The sequence below is a fragment of the Lissotriton helveticus genome, chromosome 1_1 (genome assembly GCF_964261635.1).
Source record: "Lissotriton helveticus chromosome 1_1, aLisHel1.1, whole genome shotgun sequence".
In the NCBI taxonomy this organism is placed as follows: Eukaryota; Metazoa; Chordata; class Amphibia; order Caudata; family Salamandridae; genus Lissotriton; species Lissotriton helveticus.
In genome coordinates, this window is record NC_136057.1 from 1,205,952,020 (window position 1) to 1,205,977,749 (window position 25,730).

The 25,730-nt window shown below is 41.1% G+C and overlaps 1 protein-coding gene across 2 annotated transcripts in view; it reads right to left on the minus strand.

Moving 5' to 3' along the window:
• The window catches only part of IL17REL (interleukin 17 receptor E like), a 705,004-nt gene that overhangs the window by 466,339 nt on the left and 212,935 nt on the right, over positions 1 to 25,730 (minus strand). The window contains exon 3 of one of the 2 annotated variants that reach the window (XM_078679543.1): positions 12,476 to 12,689. The exons of the other annotated variant lie outside the window; for it this stretch is intronic. The gene's annotated coding sequence lies outside the window, so the exon portion shown is untranslated. The remainder of the gene's footprint in view (positions 1 to 12,475; positions 12,690 to 25,730) is intronic. 2 annotated transcript variants of the gene reach the window in all.

Genomic DNA, 25,730 nt, shown 5'->3' on the forward strand with positions numbered 1-25,730 from the left:
GGCCGCTACGGACTGTTTGGAATGTTTACAGACGCCGGAGAACCAATCAGCTTCGCTTCACAAAGCTCCGTAACGCGAAAAGTACGCGAAGCGGAGCGCTGCCCGGTCCGCTGTCACAGATATATATCTTTTTTTGAACGTTAATTTCTCAAAATCCACTGGAGCACATATATTGAGACATAGCAAAGGCACATCGGGCTACCAGTACCTACAATTTTGCCAAGTTTCGTGCAAATCCATTCAGCCGTTCGATTATTATTATTATTATTTTTTTTTGCCCCGCGGGGCCCTTTTAAAACCTCCACATCAAACCTAGGGGGTCAGGGAGGATCTACTATGCCCCCTTATGGTCATTTGCCCCTTCGCTTTGGCCTCCTCTTGTCTCTCGATCCTACCGAGAGACAAGATGGCGGCCGCTACGGACTGTTTGGAATGTTTACAGACGCCGGAGAACCAATCAGCTTCGCTTCACAAAGCTCCGTAACGTGAAAAGTACGCGAACCGGAGCGCTGCCCGGTCCGCTGTTACAGATATATATCTTTTTTTGAACGTTAATTTCTCAAAATCCACTGGAGCACATATATTGAGACCTAGCAAAGGCACATCGGGCTACCAGTCCCTACAATTTTGCCAAGTTTCGTGCAAATCCATTCAGCCGTTCGGGCTAAAAGTGAGGCCAACCGCCCTATGGAAATTAACATTGGAAAAACGCGTTTTGGGACCCCCCTTTTTTCTCGGCCCCCCCTTGACGAACCCCCCCCCAAATTTCCAGGGGCTGCTCAGAAACAAAATGTTCAATTTTCCTGAAAATTTCTGCCAATTCCGTCCACGAACGCCAAAGTTATTAGACATAGAATTTTCAAAAATCCCATAGAGAAAAAATCCTAACTATATATACCTACTGGCGACCGCCAGTAGGTAATATATATATATATATATATATATATATATATATATATATATATATATATATATATATATATATGAACTCCAACCTGTCCCTCAATGCACTTCCCGTGCAGACACGAACGGGGACACCAAATGACGCCACAGCTAGACTGGATTTACAGGTGAATTTCTTTTATTGGTGCATACAGGATGCGAAGCCTAGTCAAACGCGTTTCGGGCACCGGCTGTGCCCTTGCTCACTGACAATTTGTCTTACAAATTCCACTATTTTAAATGCAACTGATTACAGCAAATTGCGCGCCAACTCTCCCTTACAGTCGTTAACATAGTTGAAGGACTCATGACATTTAAGACCACAAAAGGTATGGGAAACAGATCCGCCATTTTGGAACTGTGCAATTTATCAAATCCCCTTATTGTTTTAGAGGATATATGCCGTCCCCCATGTGCCCATCATATGTGTAAAAACCATTAACATACAAAATGCATTTAGTTCCAAAAGGACATAGTGAATATTGAAACACACCATGCCCCAAATCATTAGTTATATTGTCTAGAACTGTAACGGAAATTAAGAGTGTATGACTAATGTAGAGTACTGTGGCATAAATTCCCATTGTATGTTAAGCATGATTAAATCAATTGTGTCCCTAGAATATATACATTTGTGAGTTCATTATATGTAAATATGCTAAGGTACCACCTTATTCCATATCAGCACATTTAAGAATAACATGAGAGTTCACTGCATAATGCATGTTATGCCCTTAACAATGCAAACGTGCTGATTTCATCTAAACCGCTGTAAACATTTACTGTGTGCAAATACAACCATATGTACCAAGCATTAAATGAAAAAATTCATAATCGTACAGTATATATGAAAAGGGTCTTCAAAAGACATGAAATTTGCCAATATTTGGAAATCCACCAATACACTTTAATTAACTTCTAGACAATCCAAAATGCCTGATTATTGATGGTAACATGATATACAATGCTCAAATGCTAGATAGGCTCATGGAATGTGAACATACTATACATGTGGTTTTCGTGATGGAGAGTTGGTGTGCTGTGTTTCTCATATATGAGTTATACAGAATTTTAGTGGAGAACGAATTTAATTGAAAGGCTTGCAAAAAAGAGGATATCTCTTGCCATAGATTATGACAAAAAATATATAAAAGTGCATATAGTGGTTAACGAATTGAGTTTCATTGAGATTAAAAGGCCCACATACAAAAAAAAGTGTATTGTAGGTCATATTGTGATAAAATTCTTAAAGTGCCCATAGGGAGTCGGGATGCATGTACAGATATTGCAATATTGTAGGCTAATGCGAACTAGCGCGTTAATGGATATGGTCCCCAAGCCTGGAGTCCATATGGTCGAAAATGGTTGAAATTAGAGAAAATTACGGAGATCTTCCCCCATGTTAAGACCCCCAGGAGTCTTACTGTTAAGTTTCATGATATATTTGGACTCAAGTTGGCGAAGTTTTCTGCCTGTATCTCCTCCCCTTTTGCCCTGCTCGACTGCATCAATCACAAAATATTGAAGATTTGTTAAATCTTTATTGTGAGTGGTCACAAAATGTCTAGCCACGGGGTATGTTATATCCGTGTTGACAATTGCTCTTATATGTTGTAAAATTCGAACATGGGCTGGATGTTTAGTGCTCCCCACATATATAGGATTGCAAGAGCATTGCAGTACATATACTGCATTTTCTGTGCGACATGTAAAGTGGGATCTGAGGGGGACTGGGGTCTTGTCAAATGGGGTGGTATAAGATGTAGTATTCACCCCAAAAGTGCATGCCCTGCATGAACTGCATTTAAAGAAACCATGTTTAGGGGACAACCAATTTTTTCCTTTTTTGGTTTCTGGGCTGCTGGTAACCAACTCATTGCGCATTGAAAATGCGCGCCTGAAGGTGATGGTGGGGGTTTTAGGCATTGTCTCTTTTAATACCAAATCAGACATGATAATGGGCCATTCATGTCTTACAATTTGACTTATTTGTTTCGCCTGCCTACTGAAACCAGTGATAAGTCTAATTTGGTTGTTGTTTGTATCATCGTGTTTGGTGACATTGTCTTTTCTGTTGGGATTTAGTAGGGTCAGGCGGTTCAGTGCATTTGCCTTTTTCCTGGCATTATCTAACAGGTGGGGTGAATAGCCCCTGGCTATGAGTCTTGATTTGGCCTCTTCTTGCTGGAGATCTCTGAGAGATGTTAGACTGCATGTACGATGAATTCGCAAGAATTCACCGTAAGGTATGCTAGCTACAGTATGTTTCGGATGGAAACTCCTAGCATGAAGGATTGTATTTCCTGATGTGGTCTTTCTAAAAATGCTGGTGGTTATCTGGTGTCAACAATTGCCACATGTACATCAAGGAAATCTGCCACTGTTCGGCTCATGTTAGCTGTAAATCTTAGATTAAGTTGATTGTCATTGATGTTACTGACAAAATTCTCTGCCTCTTGTGTTGTTCCCTTCCATATGATGAAAACATCATCAATATATCTCCAATATTTAAGAATATTTTCTGAACAGGATGTTGCAAAAAGAACCCTGAGGACATGTTCCTCCCACCAGCCCACGTGGAGCCCCGCGTAGCTGGGGGAGAAACATGCCCCCATTGCCACTCCTCTGAGTTGTTTATACAGATTGTTATTAAACAGAAAAATGTTATTTTCTAGACATTTCTCAATCATTTTGAGTAGCATACAATTATGTTTGTACATTTCTATGGGTCTTTTGCTTAAATAGAACTTCACTGCTCTAAGTCCATCAGTATGCTCTATGCTCATATAGAGCGTCGCAATGTCCATGGTGATGAATAACAGATTGTCCGACCATTCGCATTGGTTCAACAAAAACAAAAAATCTGAAGTGTCTTTGAGGTAAGCAGGTAAAATTGTCACAAATTCTTGGAGATAGTGGTCAATGTACTTAGATGTGTTCTCAAATATGCCATTGATGGAAGAAACAATAGGTCGCCCCGGCGTGGGTGATGTTTTCTTGTGGACCTTAGGGATGAAATAGATATTTGAATAGTGGAGTGTTCTTTGCACAGAAACTTGAATTCATCCTTTGTAATAAGGCCCTCACGTCTCCATTGATTAAGTTCATTTTTATATTGACCATGGATATTGTTCACAGCCTTCATATCTACCCTAGTATAGCAATCCTTGTCGTCGAGATGCCTGTGTGCTTCTGCCATATACTCCGCTTTGCCCCGTAGAACGATATTACCTCCTTTGTCGGATTGATTCATGACAACGGCACTGTTTTGTTTCAATTTGCGCATGAGTTTATTGTAATCTTCGTTCTTAGATCTCTGGGGTCGATATTCGCGAGTAGTTTTGATGGGCAACAGCTTTATTTCCTCTGTTAGGCGGTCGGCATAGATGTCAATGGCATCACGTGGCATATTAGGAATGAAGGTAGAAGATATTTTGAAAGGGCTGTTTGATGCTTGGCCAATTGCAATGTCTTCCTCATTGGCCATTTCCTGAGTACTGGCGGATTCATTATCAGCTCCTCGTAATGCTCTCATAGTGCGCAGAAGTGGGATATCTTTAACTAAGAGACCACTCTGGTCTGTTGATTTTGTGGTGTTCGTTTTCTTTTTAGAGTCCGTGTTCATTTTAATAGAGTAGTACTTTTTTAATTTGATTTTCCTGATGAACTTAAAGACATCCACACGTGTTTTACAGTAGTTAAAATTACTCTCTGGGCAATATGAAAGGCCTAGGGAAAGCAATTGTTTTTCAGCCGTGTTCAATTCAATATCAGTGAGATTCGCAATGGTGTTTTCCTCTATTGATTTTTGTTGTGCTTCCAAAAGCGTTTTTTCTGCTGCTGATTTCCTTTTGCCTCTTGCGCATTTCCTGCGCTGCCTTCTCCTGGAATTCTTTGTTTGTTTTGTTGTTGGTTCTGGTTCCTTGGGCGTAGGGTAGATTTGCGTTGTGCCCGAATGAATTCTAGTTCTTCCGCCGAAGTGAGTTGCCCCATATCCCCTTGTTTTGCACCTGGGTCACTGTTGTCAGAGTCTTCGCTGCTTGGGACCAGGCTTCCATCAGTACTGATGGCATCTGAGGTATTGGTGTTTAATTCCTCATTCTGAGCTCTTTGTGTTACTCTCGCCGGGGTTGTTCCTCTCTGTTTTCGCATGTAATCAAATTTGCGAGCGAAAGTGTATATCTGCCCCAACTCATAATCCTGCTGGTCCCTGGCAAACCTGTAAGCTTTTCTAGTTTTGATAACATCCTCATGTTTCTTGAGGCGATCTTGCATTTCTTTCATTGTTTTATCTATATAGGCTTTGTCTTTGTCAAACTCTGTTTTCTGTAGTTCTTCCTTGATAAGGGCTACTTCATCTAAATTTTCCTTTCTGTCCACTCGAGCAAATTCGACCTGGAGATCAACTAATCTCATAGATTGTTCCAGATTGCTTTCAGCCCATGCTTTGAGTAGGCGGGATTGGGGTTTTCAAAACAAGGGACCAACATTATCCGGAGCCCTCGAGGCACCCTGCCCACCTCATGATATTTTTCAAGGGATCGAATCTCCCACCATTTGGTGAGTTCACTGCGGCTGTTTTTTTCAAGGGCTTTCATTAAAGTTTTTACATCCGGATTCCCACTAATCTCGGCATTCGTGCTTTTGTTGTGACTCGTTCCCGGACCAACTTTGGGCAAGTTTGAAAACATTTCTTCGAACGCTTCCTCTCTTTCGCGTTCCTCGGACATTGCACCCTGCTTAGTTATGCAGAAATAGACTGTTCAAAGGGTATGAATATGACTCCGTTGCCAAAAGCAACTTCAATACCACCGTGCTGGCTTTTGTGGCACCTCCCCACCTGCTATTAATTACTCAAAGGCTCGCTCACCGTGCGTGCAGTTCCCCGGTCCCGTCCTCCGACGTACCCCTCAGCAATAGCTCGAACTCGGTTGTGCGATCTGCCTATTCTCCGTATTCAGCAGGGGGGCAATTTCATTTGCTCTATGTCGAACAAAACTTCCAAAACGGTCCTCACAGTGTCGTAGGCCAACTTGTGGGGAGGGGTCCTCGTAAAATCGGTGAAAAGACCAATCCCGATATAGACGAACTCCAACCTGTCCCTCAATGCACTTCCCGTGCAGACACGAACGGGGACACCAAATGACGCCACAGCCAGACTGGATTTACAGGTGAATTTTCTTTTATTGGTGCATACAGGATGCGAAGCCTAGTCAAACGCGTTTCGGGCACCGGCTGTGCCCTTGCTCACTGACAATTTGTCTTACAAATTCCACTATTTTAAATGCAACTGATTACAGCAAATTGCGCGCCAACTCTCCCTTACAGTCGTTAACCTAGTTGAAGGACTCATGACATTTAAGACCACAAAAGGTATGGGAAACAGATCCGCCATTTTGGAACTGTGCAATTTATCAAATCCCCTTATTGTTTTAGAGGATATATGCCGTCCCCCATGTGCCCATCATATGTGTAAAAACCATTAACATACAAAATGCATTTAGTTCCAAAAGGACATAGTGAATATTGAAACACACCATGCCCCAAATCATTAGTTATATTGTCTAGAACTGTAACGGAAATTAAGAGTGTATGACTAATGTAGAGTACTCTGGCATAAATTCCCATTGTATGTTAAGCATGATTAAATCAATTGTGTCCCTAGAATATATACATTTGTGAGTTCATTATATGTAAATATGCTAAGGTACCACCTTATTCCATATCAGCACATTTAAGAATAACATGAGAGTTCACTGCATAATGCATGTTATGCCCTTAACAATGCAAGCGTGCTGATTTCATCGAAACCGCTGTAAACATTTACTGTGTGCAAATACAACCATATGTACCAAGCATTAAATGAAAAAATTCATAATCGTACAGTATATATGAAAAGGGTCTTCAAAAGACATGAAATGTGCCAATATTTGGAAATCCACCAATACACTTTAATTAACTTCTAGACAATCCAAAATGCCTGATTATTGATGGTAACATGATATACAATGCTCAAATGCTAGATAGGCTCATGGAATGTGAACATACTATACATGTGGTTTTCGTGATGGAGAGTTGGTGTGCTGTGTTTCTCATATATGAGTTATACAGAATTATAGTGGAGAACGAATTTAATTGAAAGGCTTGCAAAAAAGAGGATATCTCTTGCCATAGATTATGACAAAAAATATATAAAAGTGCATATAGTGGTTAACGAATTAAGTTTCATTGAGATTAAAAGGCCCACATACAAAAAAAAGTGTATTGTAGGTCATATTGTGATAAAATTCTTAAAGTACCCATAGGGAGTCGGGATGCATGTACAGATATTGCAATATTGTACATAATATTGTAACTCACTCAGAGTAATGAACATTTGTACAATTGGAAATTGATGACAGAACTTACTAAAAGGAGATTTTATCTGTTTTGCAGGACCCCATCTCCCACAATGCACCAAGGGACAATGCAATCGAGACACGCCCCTGTAGGGCGGAGATGGGAATAAAACCACTTGAATGAAAATGCAAACAGGAATCTGTTGTGAATTTTACACTGCCCAAGAAGAAGGGGCTGTTGACCCTGAAACGCGTAGGCACCTTGAACCACAACACAACAAAAGCAAACAGGTTGCATGAAAAGGGCCGGAGGGCAGAGCGAGGTCGTGTTCTTTCCAAAGCTCCTGGGCATTTGCTTTTCACATTTATACACGGCCGCCCCGGCCGTGGGGAAAGGAACCATCGATACCTGGAAAAAACGCCAGCTGCCAGCTATCTGAGGCTGTAGTCGGATACAAATCTGGACATTCACAGCACCACGCTCAAACATGCGAACGACAGCCTGTCTGCTTTTTATCGTAACTCACTCATAGTAATGAACATTTGTACAATTGGAAATTGATGACAGAACTTACTAAAAGGAGATTTTATCTGTTTTGCAGGACCCCATCTCCCACAATGCACCAAGGGACAATGCAATCGAGACACGCGCCTGTAGGCCGGAGATGGGAATAAAACCACTTGAATGAAAATGCAAACAGGAATCTGTTGTGAATGTTACACTGCCCAAGAAGAAGGGGCTGTTGACCCTGAAACGCGTAGGCACCTTGAACCACAACATGACAAAAGCAAACAGGTTGCATGAAAAGGCCGGAGGGCAGAGAGAGGTCGTGTTTTTTCCCAAGCTCCTGGGCGTTTGCTTTTCACACATATATATATATATATATATATATATATATATATATATATATATATATATATATATATATATATATATATATATATATAGCAGCCCGCCCCGGCGTTGCCCGGGGCAGAAGGGGGCTGGGGGCAGCATTTTAAGGCTCTGTGCACTCCCGCCCGCACCGACATTGCCCAGACCGCATCCCTCCCGCCTCGCCGCCGCCCCTCGCCGCCCGCCCCGACATTGCCCAGCCCGCCTCCCGCCTCCAGCCCCGACATTGCCCAGCCCGCCTCCCGCCTCTCGCCTCCCGCCTCGCGCCTCGATCCTCCCGCCCGCCTCCCGCAGCCCGCCTCCAGCCTGCCTTTGCCTTACCTGAGCCGCCCGCAACGGACTTCACCGCCACTCCTCGCCGCCCTTTGCCTTACCTGAGCCGCCGCCCACTCCGGACTCCACCGCCACTCCTCGCCACACGTCACCACTCCTCCCCGCATATCGTCATTACGTCTAGGTCGCGGTCAGCGCTACGTCGCCGCCGGCGCTTGTTTTAGAGGACAACTTTGTTTACAAAATTTTATTTTTTAATTTACGTTTTTTTTTAAATTTAATGTTGCCTATGTCCATCTACACACCCTGAGGATTCCAACAATGTATTGGGTGTGTGGATTGGCGCTGTGGTTCCCGAGTTTACCTGGCCAAAAGGTGCAAGTTCTCTCTTTATAATAGTATTATAGATATATATATGCCCAGTAAACCCACTGTGACCTATAGAAGGGCATATAGTATGCGCAAAGAACTTGTTTCAAGTTCGGCTGAAATACCCAAGAACGTTGAATGGCTATCACCTAGAAAAGGTTTTTTTCGATGCATCTCTTGCCGTGCTTGCAAATTTGGTGTAAATACCAAAACATATTTCACCCCTTTTGATTCCAAACCAGTTACCATTAAGGCCCATTACACATGTAAAACTGAGCTGGCAGTTTATGTTCTCACGTGTGCGTGCAATTTGCGTTACGTGGGTAGCACGAAACTTCCAGTGCACCAGCGTATTCTCCAGTATCTTAGGGCCATAGTGAACTGTGACCAGAGCTACCCGGTAGCACGACATTTTGACTTAATTCACAAAAGGAATTTGTCTCATCTTAACAATTTTGTGATTGATGCCGTGAAAACCAGTAAGAAAGGGGGTGATTACGAAAAAAGACTTAGACAACTAGAATCTTTATACATTGTACGATTAAACAGCAAGACCCCGGGAGGTTTAAATATGGGAGAAGACTTGAGTAACTTTTTGTAATTTGGTAATATTCTGTACAATCTTTAACTGTTTATACGTTCTGTGCTCCCTAGTAAGTGAGTTCACTATTGTCTATACACGGCACTGACACAGCTGTACAGCATTGTAGCAGTATATTTATGCTGTAGTTTATGCTTTGTGTCCTGCAGAGATATCTAATCATTTACTTTAAAAACAGTTCTCAACCATGTGGATTTCTGATCATCATGCTATCTATTGAAACAAGAATACTAGCCTTTCGCCACTCAGATGTTTTCCATTTCACTTTGTCTGATACTGTAGCAAATTAGGATGTGAAGTAACATCTTAAGATCATGTTTTTAAAGCAATGTTTGCCTTCTAATGCACATCATGTTTTTTCATTATTAGTCATTTACTTTTAGATCACTTCCTCACCATTAATTCATTAATTTATGTAATTCATTTGATTTATATCATGTATATACTGGGCTATTCTATAACATATTTGTGTGCAGCGTTTTCTATTTGTAAACTTATAGTGATTTAACTATCATGCACGTTCCGCTATGGGGCAACCTTCTCTGGATTTATTATTGGATAGAAGTTACCATTTATTAATTGTGGATGAATTGACTATACGATGACCAGTATTGTCATACTGTATTTGTACAGATATATTTGACTTATTGAGTTAAGACTGGTTATCCAATACATATCATCCATGTATATACATATATTTTTTGGTATTTGAACTGTTAGTTTCTATGTTAGGCAACTCCACTACAAAATGGCCCCCATAGAACCTGTACTCAACACTTTTGAAACTGATTTCAGTCCCTCGTTTATGTTGTTGTTTTTCAAATTTGAAATGGGCGCGCATTTTCTAATTGTGTGGTACTTAAATATGTTCTAGTCCATTTTCCCGTCAACAGTGAGCAAGGGCGTTCACGCCCGAAACGCGTCTGTCCGACGATTTGCTTTGCACCCCTGCACTTTATGATTTGATTAATAAAATCATATATTGAAGACTGGCTTGGTGACACGTATTTTGTTGTCTGCGTACTGGTGAGCGTGCATGTTTTCGAATGCACAGTGACCGGTTGGAGTAATATATATATATATATATATATATATATATATATATATATATATATATATATATATATATATATATATATATATATATATATATATATATATATCAGGAGCAAATTGCGCAAGCGCTTCAGGAGGGCTCAACCACAGCAACCCGACCTTCCAGTCTTTATGTGGCTCCCATGCGATGTCTAGAAATTGCCTCTTGGTTAGAAAGTAAGTCCGACGCGTTTCGGGGCCAGAACACGCCCCTTCTTCATGGACTAGGTTGAAAAACCACCAGGCTCACCTTGTGATGAACAAACACTTTTTATTTGCACATTGGGCGTCGTCCGCCCTGAGTGGGTGGGGTCAAAACACTGGGACTTGTGGGATTTGAAGTCCGTACAAGGTGAGTATTTATGATTCCCTTAAGTAGGGTGGTGTTTCTCAGCATGATTCTTGTCCATTCACTCCTTAAGTAGGATGGGAGGGAATCTTTAGACATCGCTGCATTTATAAAGGGTTGTTGCGCTGTTAGGCGAGCGTCTTGTCACTCGTCCCAGTCTTCAAAGATAGAGGTGCTTGTTCTGCCTCTGAAGTGGAGCCCCTCCCGCGGTCATGGCGGACCGTCAAAATATCAGGAGCAAATTGCGCAAGCGCTTCAGGAGGGCTCAACCACAGCAACCCGACCTTCCAGTCTTTATGTGGCTCCCATGCGATGTCTAGAAATTGCCTCTTGGTTAGAAAGTAAGTCCGACGCTTTTCGGGGCCAGAACACGCCCCTTCTTCATGGACTAGGTTGAAAAACCACCAGGCTCACCTTGTGATGAACAAACACTTTTTATTTGCACATTGGGCGTCGTCCGCCCTGAGTGGGTGGGGTCAAAACACCGGGACTTGTGGCATTTGAAGTCCGTACAAGGTGAGTATTTATGATTCCCTTAAGTAGGGTGGTGTTTCTCAGCATGAGTCTTGTCCGTTCACTCCTTAAGTAGGATGGGAGGGAATCTTTAGACATCGCAGCGATGACTTAAGGGAATCATAAATACTGCCGGCTTCCTGCATCCTGCGGGAGCCGGCATTGCTTTTCTGCTTGGGGAGCAGCTAACATGCTGCTCCCCATGCAGAAAAGCAATAGTCTTTGGTTTTTGGAAGAGAGCGCAGGTTTCCTGCTCTCTCTTCCAAAAACCAAAGAAGTTTGCTATAATAGGGTGGGAGCCGCGAGGCTCCCGCCCTACCATAGCAACTACAGTGTACCGGGGGTGGGTACCCCGGGACACTGCAGGAGCCGGCCCTGGGGGGTGGCGGTCCCCTGGGCCATCGAGGGCTCCAGCTCCCACCTGTTAAAAGCCCCGGGGGTGGTGGTCCCTGGGGCTGGGGGATCCGTCACGGATCCCCCTATTTTACATATTAGTGCCCCAGTGAGATGGCAGTCCCCGGGGCGTGTGGGGGGGCTTGAGCCCCCCACACAGGTTTTTTTATTTATTTAATTCAAAGCCCCGGGGGTGGCAGTCCCCAGGGCTGCAGGGGTGCCCCCCCGCATACTTAGTAATAAAACCCTGGGGGGTGACGGTCATTAATATCAAAGCCCCGGGGGTGGCGGTCTCCGGAGCTGCATGGGGCCATGTGCCCCCGCTATCATAATTACTTTGCCCCGGGGTAGTGTGGGGGGGCTTGAGCCCCCACACAGGTTTTTTTTTAATTTAATTCAAAGCCCCGGGGGGTGGCAGTCCCCGGGGCTGTGGGGGGCCGTGAACCCCCCTGCATACTTAGTAATAAAGCCCCGGGGGTGGCGGTCTCCGGGGCTGCCGTGTGCCCCCCGCTATCATAAGTTTTTTTTCGCAGGGTACGCGTACCACTTCCTGGTTTGGAGTGTCGACAGCCAATTAGCATTCAGCTTGTGCTGGGGAAGGTACTCGCCTGTGGATATATCTATGATTTTACTTTTGATTTTCTCAGGAACTACTGAACGGATTTACACCATTTAACAAAAAGGGTAATCTGCGAACCAAACTCTACCTTTTCTCCAAATTTGGTGTAATTCCTTTCAGCAGTTCAGGACGTTTTGGGACCCCCTTTTTTCTCGACCCCAGCTTGACGAATCAGGGAAGAAGCGGAGTGGAGCATGCCATTTTCTTGGAGAATTTCGCGAAGATTCATTCACCGGCGCCAAAGTTATTCCAAATCGAATGTTGCGGATTTCCTATGGAAACTAGGTCCTAACTATAACTACCTATGGCAACCGCAGTAGGTAATATATATATATATATATATATATATATATATATATATATATATAGAGAGAGAGAGAGAGAGAGAGAGAGAGAGAGAGAGAGAGAGAGAGATAGAGAGAGAGTTGAAACTCGTTATGCTGTGTTTGCTGCCAGAGTAAAGGAACTTTAAACTGAGCACAGTGGTGTGGCTTGAATATGCATTCCAGGATTTAAATATATATATGTGTATATATATATATATCTCCTCTCACAGCGTCCTGTACAGTGGGAACACTTCCACAGTTGGTGCCCGTGTCAAGACCAGGACAAGGTCTTGCAATTATTCTTCCCAAAAAATAAAGTCACGGCACTCCTCTCGGTGATTAGATTGATTTATTCACAAACGGCTCTTTCTCCTTATATATATATATATATATATATATATATATCACTGTACTCTTTTATGTCCTGGCTACACACAGTTTTAAAATACTGCAGTAGTTGTTCATGTCAACCAAAATGCTGTATCGTCTGGAGTAACCTACATTTTGGATTTAAAAAGGCAACTTTAAATTGCACTCCTTAATCCCACAGGGCTGTTTCTTTGATGTTTGAGGCATGCTAACTATTACAGAAAAGTATGGAGCTAAAGTGAACATGTTTTCAAAGCTCTTTGTAACTCTTTAGGTAAAGCAACATTTGTATAGGAGTTCTTGATGGAGAATAACAGTCTATTCTTAAAGTTTCAACTGTGAAACTTATAGAACTATGCTTGAAAGTTATTCTTCACTTTTTATTATAATCTGGTTCCATGGTAAAAGTAGATTTTTTTACATCAAAAGTGTAAAATAACTTTTAAAAACGAATCTCCAAACGGTGTTCTTTTCATTAGTTTGAATTGACCTGGATCAAGTTGCTACGCCGATTCGGCATTTATCTATTGGAGCCCTGACGAAGTTCCAACAAGGAACGAAACACGTTGGCTGTGTGTCGTCTTGGTAAAGACAACCAAAATAAAAAAAAATATTATCATTGGCCTGAATGAATTTGTGTTGGATTTCAATGAGTGGCCTTCCGCTTTCTTATGAACAAATTGACCTGAATTGCACCTTGGGACAACGGGTACAGGAAGTGTGTCGCACCGAAGTTAGATTTATTGATGGTACTTGTGTTTTGGTTGTGCTAAACCTTGGTCGGTCGTCTTGTTCTTTATTTTTTCAACCTATAATAGGCATTAATCCCACACACATAATAAACTCCGGGAAATACAGGATCAGTTCCCCCTTTCAGTCCCCATCCTCCTAAAATTAGGAAGTTGTGTTCACATTCACTGGAACCAATGACAATTTTATTATAATCTGTCTTTAACCTATGAAGGCAGAATTTTCCCTTTTTCACAAAGTCTAGGGACATTGCAGCATTAGTGTTGCCCTTTGCATACATTTCCTCTTTCTCAGATCATGAAGGTACATGAGATTTCTGTTCAGCAGCTTTCTTTGTTAAATCCTGTCTTCTTTCTTCTACTAAATTCAAAACCTCTTTTTCTTCTTCACGTAATATACATGTTAGGTTATCCTTGTGTGCCTGTGCTATATCTATTGAACTAATTGTTAAGAAAAATTCATCCATAAACTGTGCATCTTTACTAGTAAGTACTGGATTCATATTCTTTCTAATAGGTTGTTCAGAAAATACTACATCTAAGTTTGAATAGAAATACTGAAGTTTCCTGGTTACATGTAATAAACTTGATACAACACTACATGAAACACCATGTTAAAGGTATATGGTGATAGGTCACCTCTTCTGACACAGATGAGGGTAACTTCATACAGATATAACAATCAATAATTTCCATTGTATTAACGTACTGAAATAACAACTTAGTAAACACATTTAAAGACAAATCATTGTCTGGTTCATTATGATGATAGTTTATCTCATCTTCTACCCCTATTTCTATTTTAGTTCCCTCTATTCTATCTACTTTCTCATTAGTAATTGTATTATTTGTGTTACCTGTTTCCATTAATAAAGGCACTCCCACTGTTAAAAATAACCACACCAGTACTACTAATAGAATACTACATAAGCAAGAACTAAGACATTTTCATTTAATACTTTGTTTCGGTTGTGCAGGCAACATCAATTTCTGCCATTTTGATCTAAGACTTTTTTTTTCTCTTTCCTTTCTTCATTTCAAAATACACTCTTTTTATTTCTGTTGTCATCAACATGTGCAAAATTAACTTCCTCTGATTCCTCACCTAAATCTAAATTCTCGAATTCTTCTAAAATAACATTGGTCCACTCAGGGGCACTATATTTTCTGTTCAGATTCCTCAATCTTGGGCTTCTTCGTGTGGATTTTGCTAATAACTTCTTTGGTTCAGTTTGACTTGAAACCTCATTTACTTGCTCTGGGTTCTTACTTGTTTTCCTTAAATAATATTTTAGTCTCTTAACTCCTCCTGGCCAATTGTCACCTTCTCTAACTCTTTTGACCTGAACTGCACTTTCACCTTCTTTGTCGTCTTCGAAAGTTCTTTTATTTTCAATATGTCTAGGCACAATCTGTTCTTGTTTTTCCTCACTTTCTGATTGTCTTTGTTATGTATTTTTCTGTATTTTGTTCTTCTACTTCTAACTGGTCCTGTTCAGGTCTTATTGTAATTTTTTCTTCTTCTGCTTGAACTTGTTCTTCTTCTTCTATCCATCCCTGCTCAGGAGTCTCGATAGCTTTGTTCAATTCTTCCTGAGTGTGTTCTACTTTCCCTGTCTTTTCCTGTCTACTTGCCTATCTCTCTAATTTATTTCTTCTTATTTTGATAACAGCTTCAGGTATTTTGATAACTGGTATCCAGTCTTCTTGACTTGTACTTTGTTGTTCATCATCTATTTGTTTTTCAGAATCTAGATTCTTGGACTTCACAACCTTCAGCTTCTGGTGTCCCAGCTGATTCGGTCAGTTGATGTTCTTGTTCTTCAAATGGGCTTGGAATTCTACTGGTATAGCTAGCATGAATCCTGTTAGGTAAACCTGCACACTTCACTGCTGTGGTAGTGACAAGTATGACTTGAAGTTGTTTATCCCACCTTGGTGCTAGACACGATTTTCTTGCATGTTTCTTCACTAATGCCCATTCTACAGGATTCAAATAATGCGCCTGGTCTGGCGGCCTTGCAACTGCGTCTTCTCCAACCTGATGAGAGACAGAACACATATTGCTGGTCCACCAAATGGTAATATTGAAAAAATTATTACGGTTATAAGGGATATTGAAATAAACCTTCCACATGGACCTTACCCTGAATTGTCCATCTAGATGCTCTGGGCTGGCAAGGCTGCATATGCACAATACACTACAAGAACAATGAAATGGAAGAAAGACTCCACCAGTCATACAATATTGATCCGCAAACTGAGCAAAATGGTTAGGAAAGACAGCTTTAAGATGGTAGAGATTATGACAGAGGGGCTCTCTTAAGGAAAGGTATATCTGTAGGGGTTACAAGAGTAGCAAATAACCCCTTAGATAGTGTTAATAAATCACAGATCAAGGCCATATACTGACTTTATGAACTTAGAGGTTGTAAGCCCATAATAAGGAGTGATATTACCTCAACCAAAATCTTGGAATGCAGGGAGTGGTGGGAGGGTTGTGTTGACCAAAATATGGCAGCCAATGTGAGTCCCAAGAGCACTCAACTAAATTATGTGAAATCTAACCAATGCCTAATCAATAAGCAGATTATAGGATCGAAGCAAAAAACAGAAGGTAGTGATTGTTATTTAAGGAAAAATTATATCACCCAATAATTATAATATAGAAATGTGTGGGGTCTCCTCTCTAGTGGTTTGTAGAGGGCAAGGGGTTCAAATAGAGCCTAAGTGAAAGGATTGAGTGTGCCCCTCAAATTATTTGAAGCTGTGCTAAGGCAGCAATCTCTAAAGCAGGACCCAAAAAAATGGAAATGATAACAAGCTGAATTTAAATGTGGTGGAATCACACTATGTCATTGAAGACAATGATTGAATTGATGTTATGAGTCATCATGACATCTTCTATCTCTCTGAGACATGAACTCTCATAATATCATTCTACCATTGTTTTGGTACATGGTGCATTCCTGAAAAAACAGGACTAAAATCTAGTCTTTAGGGAGGACTAGTAATGTGGATGACTATTTCAGTAAAAACAGTGCCAAAAAGCACAAAACGCCAACTGTGGATATCTGGTTGCACTGGGCAGGGACCAAGTAATAAGGTCAGACCTACCACAATGGGGCACAGGCTTGCTACAGGGACCCAGTTAAGCCCACTACTTTAAAACCTGGTTTGCAGAGCATTGCGAGTTTCAAACCCGAAGGTGCATTGAGCAGTCGAGGCAATGCTTCAGTTCTGAGGTGCTGTAGGGCTGTGGTGTGAGAACCTGTGTCATCATCAAGGCTGCTGCCAACGAGAGATATGGGGGGCCTGTGTTGAGAGTGCTTTGCACAGGCAGAGGTTGTGATGTGGCTTTGGGGTCAATGAGGAGACCTTTGCATCAGAAGAACCCTCACAGCTGAGGCAAATCATCAGTTTCTAAGGCGATGCGTCAAACAGAAAAGCCAATGCGCTGGTTCTACTTGAGATGTGTCACGTCGTGGAGGAGATGCGTAGGTTATTTTGGGCCCACAGAGGCTGGCAGAGCACCTTAGGTCCACTTCCAAGGAACCAGAACTGGAGTGACACCACTTGGTAGGGTAGACTTACAGACAGCAGAGTCGAGGTGCTGGGTTCAAGGTTGTTGGAGCATTGTCCCTAAGCCTCAAGTCAGGAGGCCAGCCAACTAGCTCTTAGAGTCACTTTGGTGTCCTGGGTTCAACAGATGCAGGTCCAGTCCTTCTCATCCAGGCAAGAGGGCAGCAGACAACAGGTCACCACATCAGGGTAGCAGTTCCTACAGAGAAGCTGTCCATAAGTGGGAAGGATGTACCTGGTGACTGCGGGAATATATTTTTGCTAAAGTCAGCAACCAAGTTATTTTCTGGGGTTGTATGATGGAACAATGTAGGGAAATACTCTACATGCCTTGGCCACGTATTTTTTTTCCTGCCTTTTTTTAGATTGTATATTGTACAACGTATGCCTTTACCACATCTCATATATATATATATATATATATATATATATATATATATATATATATATATATATATGTGTGTGTGTGTGTGTGTAAACAATGGCTCTGCAATGAAGAAGCACTCCGCAGCAGTAAGGTTCCAACACCTTTAATATTGCATGTGAAGGTGAAGTTTCATCCGTGATTTAAACCATTCCCAACGCGTTTCAGAGCTGTACGCTCTTTCCTCAGGGGTATGAAAGCTTCTGCAACAAGTCTCACGTGTTTTAAATGGCCTCTAGTCTGCCTGCTTGGTAGCGTGCATTGTGGGACTTGTATTATGTAGATGACCCTCAGTGGGTTCCACAGTGTAGCTTCCCGATTTTGAAGGATTACAGTGATTTATCTTGACCTCACTGTAATGTAAAGGCCCCCAGAGCCATTGTTTACACATATATATATATATATATGTAAATATATATCAATGCACAGTCTCATTTGAGCCTCCCATCGGTGGGTGTGTTATATATAAAATGGGGAAGTGGGTCGGCGGTTGCGCACACCGCTTCCGTTAAAGCCCCTGAAGAGAAGCATATGGAGCTTCGAAACGCGTCGGGCAGATCCCGTACGGAGCGGCGTCTACGAGTGGATCCCCGTCCTCACCTATACATAAACCAAGCTGCTGTTCGCGTGCTACTCAAAGGTGGACACCTTCGAGCATTGATTTATACGCGGCCGTCCAGCCGCGGAGTATGCTCCACCCCGGTACTCTGGGGGTCACGAAAGTGAAGCAGCAGTCGTACTTGGAATCGAGGACGGGCCCACTTGTGGAGTCCATACAGGACTTGATTGTGTGCTTCCCGGACCACACTTCCCAGAATGCACAGTCTCATTTGAGCCTCCCATTGGTGGGTGTGTTATATATAAAATGGGGAAGTGGGTCGGCGGTTGCGCACACCGCTTCCGTTAAAGCCCCTGAAGAGAAGCATATGGAGCTTCGAAACGCGTCGGGCAGATCCCTTACGGAGCGGCGTCTACGAGTGGATCCCCGTCCTCACCTATACATAAACCAAGCTGCTGTTCGCGTGCTACTCAAAGGTGGACACCTTCGAGCATTGATTTATACGCGGCCGTCCAGCCGCGGAGTATGCACCACCCCGGTACCCTGGGGGTCACGAAAGTGAAGCAGCAGTCGTACTTGGAATCGAGGACGGGCCCACTTGTGGAGTCCATACAGGACTTGATTGTGTGCTTCCCGGACCACACTTCCCAGAATGCACAGTCTCATTTGAGCCTCCCATCGGTGGGTGTGTTATATATAAAATGGGGAAGTGGGTCGGGGGTTGCGCACACCGCTTCCGTTAAAGCCCCTGAAGAGAAGCATATGGAGCTTCAAAACGCGTCGGGCAGATCCCGTACGGAGCGGCGTCTACGAGTGGATCCCCGTCCTCACCTATACATAAACCAAGCTGCTGTTCGCGTGCTACTCAAAGGTGGACACCTTCGAGCATTGATTGATATATATATATATATATATATTACCTACTGGCGGTCGCCAGTAGGTATATATAGTTAGGATTTTTTCCCTATGGGATTTTTGAAAATTCTATGTCTAATAACTTTGGCGTTTGTGGACGGAATTGGCTGAAATTTTCTGGAAAATGGAACATTTTGTTTCTGAGCAGCCCTTGGAAATTTGGGGGGGTTTCGTCAAGGGGGGGCCGAGAAAAAAGGGGGGTCCCAAAACGTGTTTTTAACATTGAGTTTTCCATAGGGCGGTTGGCCTCACTTTTAGCCCGAACGGCTGAATGGATTTGCATGAAACTTGGCAAAATTGTAGGGACTGGTAGCCCGATGTGCCTTTTCTAGGTCTCAATATATGTGCTCCAGTGGATTTTGAGAAATTAACGTTTAAAAAAAGATATATATCTGTAAGCGCGCTCTGGGCAGCGCTCCGGTCCGCGGACCTTAAGCGTACCGGAACTTCGCGTAGCTAAGCTGATTGGCTCTCCGGTGTCTGTCAACATTCTAAACAGTCCGGAGCGGCCGCCATCTTGTCTCTCGGTAGGATTGAGAGACAAGAGGAGGCCAAAACAAAGGCGAAAATGACCATAAGGGGGCATACTAGATCCTCCCTGACCCCCTAGGTTTAATGTGGAGGTTTTAAAAGGGCCCCGCGGGGCAAAAAAAACAAAAAAAAAAATTGGTTTTTTTTTGCGTGGGGATCGCCCGGTCCGCGAACCGGGAAGCGTTCTGGGCAGCGTACTACAATGAAAAATGAATGATAGACTTTTCAAATGCTGTATGTTAATTGATTGTTGTTTTTGTTGATTATTTTTTATTTTCTTTATTTTTTAAGCATTTTTTTTTATTGTGATTGTGTTTCATAATTTATTAAACTTTCTAACATTTCATTGTCAGAAATTTCATAATTATCATTGAATATACATTGTAGTCTCTGAGGGTGTAAAATGTCCTCATTTTCAAGGAGGTTATCTACTGCTTGTACACATTGCAGTAGTTCTTTGTCTAAAGTTTCATCGAAAAATTCAATATCATTTTCATCATTGATTTCTTGGCTGCTCTCTTGCAGGACAGTTTGAAATTCAACTTTCTGTTCGCCTTCCATTTTGCCTGAAATTTAGATTAAAAAAATATATATTAGTAGAGATAGGGCACTGTTGGGATTAATTTTAGATAGGCAGTTTTTATCAGTGAATTTATCTTTGGGCAGTGTATAGTATCAGAGTGGAAGTAGGAATATAAAAAAGTGTATGTGATTTAACGTAAGTAAATTCATAATTATACAAGAGAAGCCTAACTCCATCCATAACTATAACAGAGAAGTCTATCTAAATCTATAACTACTACAGAGGGATAGTATATAACTATCAGAAAAAGTTTACCATATTAACTTATAGTGCACAATATACTTCAGTTTTAAAAATAAAAACTTACCTTTAGAAAGAAGTTGAAGGAATTAGTGAAAATACTATTGAAATGTACATCAAGAAGTAGTAGTCAAAATGGCTGTGTTTTCTTCTCTTCCTTTATATATATTGAGGTATATAACCAATGAAATGTCAGGTAAAAAAAGTAGAAAATGAAAGTAACATTTTCATTGGTTGTCAATTCCAACACTTCAGATGTGTTTTGTGAAGTAATTTACCTCAGGGTATTTAGAGAGGTCTACAGGCTAAATGGCTCAATGGAATTCCAATCAAATTTGTGAAAATGGTAGGGATTGGTATGTAGTATGAGCTAATCTATATTTGGTGAAATTGTCTCCAGTGGCTTTTCTGTGAACTACTTTCCCACCTTTTTTGATGGTGCGCTTCCCAGGGAGCGACCCGGTACGCGAACCGTTGAGCGCCTCGGTTCACGGACCTTAAGCGTTCCGGGAGTCCACCATTTTGTGTTTCGGTCGAATTAAATACAAGATGGAGGGCAAATAATGTTCAGAATGGGTAGAAGGGGGCACGGTAGAGTTATCTTGACCCCCTAGGTTTTGTGAGGGTGGCTGAGGAGGCTTATATGTGCGAAAAAAAACATTTTTTTTAAAAATTTCGCGAGGTTAGCTCCCGGTTCGCGTACCGGGTAGCGCCCCAGGGAGCGTACTTTGTTGAAAATTAGTGAAAAATGTTAGAGTAAAATAATAATTGTGAGTGATTAGATGTAGGGTAGCTCTGAGAAGAGCTTTTGGGTTTATGGTACATTTAGGTACTTATAAGTAGGTACCAATGCACATTCTTAAATTCAGAGTGAAAATTCTGTTGCCCTCATCTGAGAAGTGAACTCCATCTCCTCTGTAGATATCTTGCATGTAGTAACGCAAGTTATTGTTGTACAGGGAGCCCATTCCATGGTCTCTCATGTAAGCTGAAACAGATTTGTTTACATGCTTCCTCGACTTCTCAATTTGTGGACAAAATTGGTTTGACCACCTCCATTTCTGTCTTTGGCATATATTTGAATATACCAAGGCAGTCTGAGGAAAAAGTGCCATTAATTGCTCAAAGGTGTCCTTTAAAAGCATTTCCAGACCTACACCAGTCAAAGTGCCCAAGTCATTACCTCCACAGTGCACAATTAACAGGTCAGGTTTGGGCAAATGCATAAAGGTTTTCACCAATGGTATCAATTGGTGATATTTTAATCCTCTGTGGCCAAACCACTTAATTTCCACATCTTGTAAATTGAGGTTAGGTAAATTCCTGTTTTCAACGTACCTTTGAGCCCAGTGAATATAACTATGTCCAACAATCCAGACAGAAAACATGGTGAGAGAAGGTTCTCCTGCAGTCAGATGAAGTGTGGAAATGAAATGGCAGTTGAAAAAATGAGAGTGTAAAATGAAAAAAAACTGTGGAGTTTCTGTGTTCATGAAGCAGTAACAGTGATTGGTGGATTTTGATTGCTGAAAACAGAAAGTTAGGGTGCACGGATGTGTTCTTTGAAAGATGTATTTTGAGTGGTCAATAAAAAATCATTAAATGAAAGAATGCACTGGATATGCAGGTGCACTGAGAGTTCAGAGTTCAATTGCAACATTGTTGTGTGAACTTGCAAACAACAGAGGTCTTCCAAGAGGTGGTTGCCATGCAGAAAAGGCAGAAAGGGCAGAGGGGGGAAGGGTTTTCATTTGAAAAAAAGTGAGGGAAGAGTTTTGATTGGGTGACATGAGAGATATGTGTGAAGAATTACAGCATTTCTGTGCTTTTGATAGCTGCAGACTCTGGAGTGCATACCTTTTGCTCTGCTGAAGACAAATTGGTGTGTTTCTGAGACTGTTTTCAAACTCAAAGTATTTGCTAAGGTGAGAAAATATTTCTTTAATTTAGATAGAGAATAGTGTGCTTTAAGGAGAAAATTATGAATTATGTGGCGCAAATTGCTTGTAAATATGCTCCCACCTGTGCATGGAAAATTTAGATTTTGAATGTTTGTGTTACATAGCCATGTTAAAAGTGATACAAACATGCTGCAAAGGCAATCAAAAAACGCTTTTATGTGTCTTAAGGACATTTTAAGTAATTTTCCCATGTGCAGTGTTTTGAAATTATGATTTGAAAATCGTTTTTGGGGAAAAGGAATTGTTTTTAAATTTATGACAAGGACATAATGGTGTATGCTTCTTTATAAGGCAATTGACTGTCCCTGATGTTATTTTTCCCATTTTAATGTAAGACCTTTCTCTGTGGCGCAAATTGCTTGTAAATATGCTCCCACCTGTGCATGGTAAATTTAGATTTTAAATGTTTGTGTTACATAGCCATGTTAAAAGTGACCCAACCATGCTGGAAAGGCAATCAAAAAACGCTTTCATGTGTCTTAAGGACATTTTAAGTCATTTTCCCATGTGCAGTGTTTTGAAATTATGATTTGAAAATCGTTTTTGGGGAAAAGGAATTGTTTTTAAATTTATGACAAGGACATAATGGTGTATGCTTCTTTATAAGGCAATTGACTGTCCCTGATGTTATTTTTCCCATTTTAATGTAAGACCTTTCTCTGTGGCGCAAATTGCTTGTAAATATGCTCCCACCTGTGCATGGCAAATTTAGATTTTGAATGTTTGTGTTACATAGCCATGTTAAAAGTGATACAAACATGCTGAAAAGGCAATCAAAAAACGCTTTTATGTGTCTTAAGGACATTTTAAGTAATTTTCCCATGTGCAGTGTTTTGAAATTATGATTTGAAAATCGTTTTTGAGGTAAAGGAATGTTGTTAAAATTTATGTGCGCCATATGCCCCCAAATTTCTTTTTCAAGGGTGCAGCAGGGTGTTATTGAGACACCCCCGCACCTTTGGAAAAATTCCTAATTTGCGATGAGCAAATTGTTAATCGCAAATTGCACCTTCATTTATATGAGCCTCCTAGCCCATGGAAATGAATGGGTAATTTGCAATTAGCAATTTGCTCATCGCAAATTTGGAATGGTAAAGAATCGCTATTTATTCCTTAAAATTCGCTATTTTGGAAATGCAAAATAGTTATATGATACATATGGCGGTTGATGTCTAACAAGATAAGAAGCTTAGGGATACATTTATGATGACTGGCGCAAAGAAGTGGACATCACTTACTTCATTGGTAGAGCTTTACATGTATTATGTCCTCTGTATTCTTCATCAAGCGTAACTTTAATCTGCAATCCTGAGTAGGCCTCACCTTAAACAAACCTCTGGATAGGCCACATCTTATTGTCATCCTGAATTAATCATTTAAAATGCTAGGGACAGATTTATGATAGGTGTATGCCTCTTTTGCGCCACTTAGAAAACACTGTCCATGGGGAAATGACTTAAAATGTCCTTAAGACACATGAATGTGTTTTTTTAAAGCGTTTGCAATTTTTTTGGGTCACTTTTAACATGGCTATGTGACTCAAACAGTCAAAATCTAAATTCGCCATGCACAGGTGGGAGCATATTTACAAGGAATGTGCTCCATGGGGAAAGGTCTTATAATGTAATATGGGAAAAATGACATCAGAGACACTGAAATGCCTTATAGAGAAGCATACACCATTATGTCCTTGTCATAAATTTGCAAACCATTACTTTTCCCCAAAAACGATTTTCAAATCATAATTTGAAAACACTGCACATGTGGAAATGACTTAAAATGTCCTTAATTCAAAATTTGCTATTCCTTATTTTGCGATTGCACTGAAGGATTTGCAAATTTTGCGATTCCTTAAATGCAATGTATCAAACAAAAAATATGTAAAAAATGATATTAAGGATTTGGAAACTACCACCAACTTCTAGTTTGTGGTAATTTGCGAATTCTTTTCAAAAAGCATTTTTTTCCAAAAAACAAAAGGTCCCATATGACGCCCATACATGCCCTTAGGGCATGTATGTGTGCCATATGCCCCCAAATTTCTTTTTCAGGGGTGCAGCAGGGTGTTCTTGAGATACCCCTGCACGCTTGAAAAAATTCCTATTTTGTGATGAGCTAATTGCTAATCGCAAATTGCAACCTTCATTCCTATGAGCCTCCTAGCCCATGGAAATGAATGGGTAATTTGCAATTAGCAATTTGCTCATTGCAAATTAGGAATGGTAAAGAATTGCTATTTATTCCTTAAAATTTGCTATTTAGGAAATGCAAAATAGTTTGATGGTACATATGGTGGTTCATCTGTAACAAGATAAGAAGCTTAGGGATACATTTATGATGACTGGCGCAATAAAGTGGACATTACTTACTTCATTGGTAGGCCTTTACATGTATTATCTCCTCTGTATTCTTCATCAAGCGTAACTTTAATCTGCAATCCTGAGTAGGCCTCACCTTAAACAAACCTTTGGATAGGCCACACCTTATTGTCATCCTGGATTAATCATTTAAAATGCTAGGGACAGATTTATGATAGGTGTATGCCTCTTTTGTGCCACTGTGCGTCACTTTTATGATGCAGCGGCGGTGCTAATTTGCAATTAGCAATTTGCTCATTGCAAATTAGGAATGGTAAAGAATTGCTATTTATTCCTTAAAATTTGCTATTTAGGAAATGCAAAATAGTTTGATGGTACATATGGTGGTTCATCTGTAACAAGATAAGAAGCTTAGGGATACATTTATGATGACTGGCGCAATAAAGTGCACATTACTTACTTCATTGGTAGGCCTTTACATGTATTATCTCCTCTGTATTCTTCATCAAGCGTAACTTTAATCTGCAATCCTGAGTAGGCCTCACCTTAAACAAACCTCTGGATAGGCCACACCTTATCGTCATCCTGGATTAATCATTTAAAATGCTAGGGACAGATTTATGATAGGTGTATGCTTCTTTTGTGCCACTGTGCGTCACTTTTATGATGCAGCAGCGGTGCAAAAGATTTGCTATGAGGCGACAAAATTACAAATTGATGCATTTAGGCAGATATGTCATGGTGTAAAAAAACGTACCACATGAAACCGATGCAGCAGTGATGCAA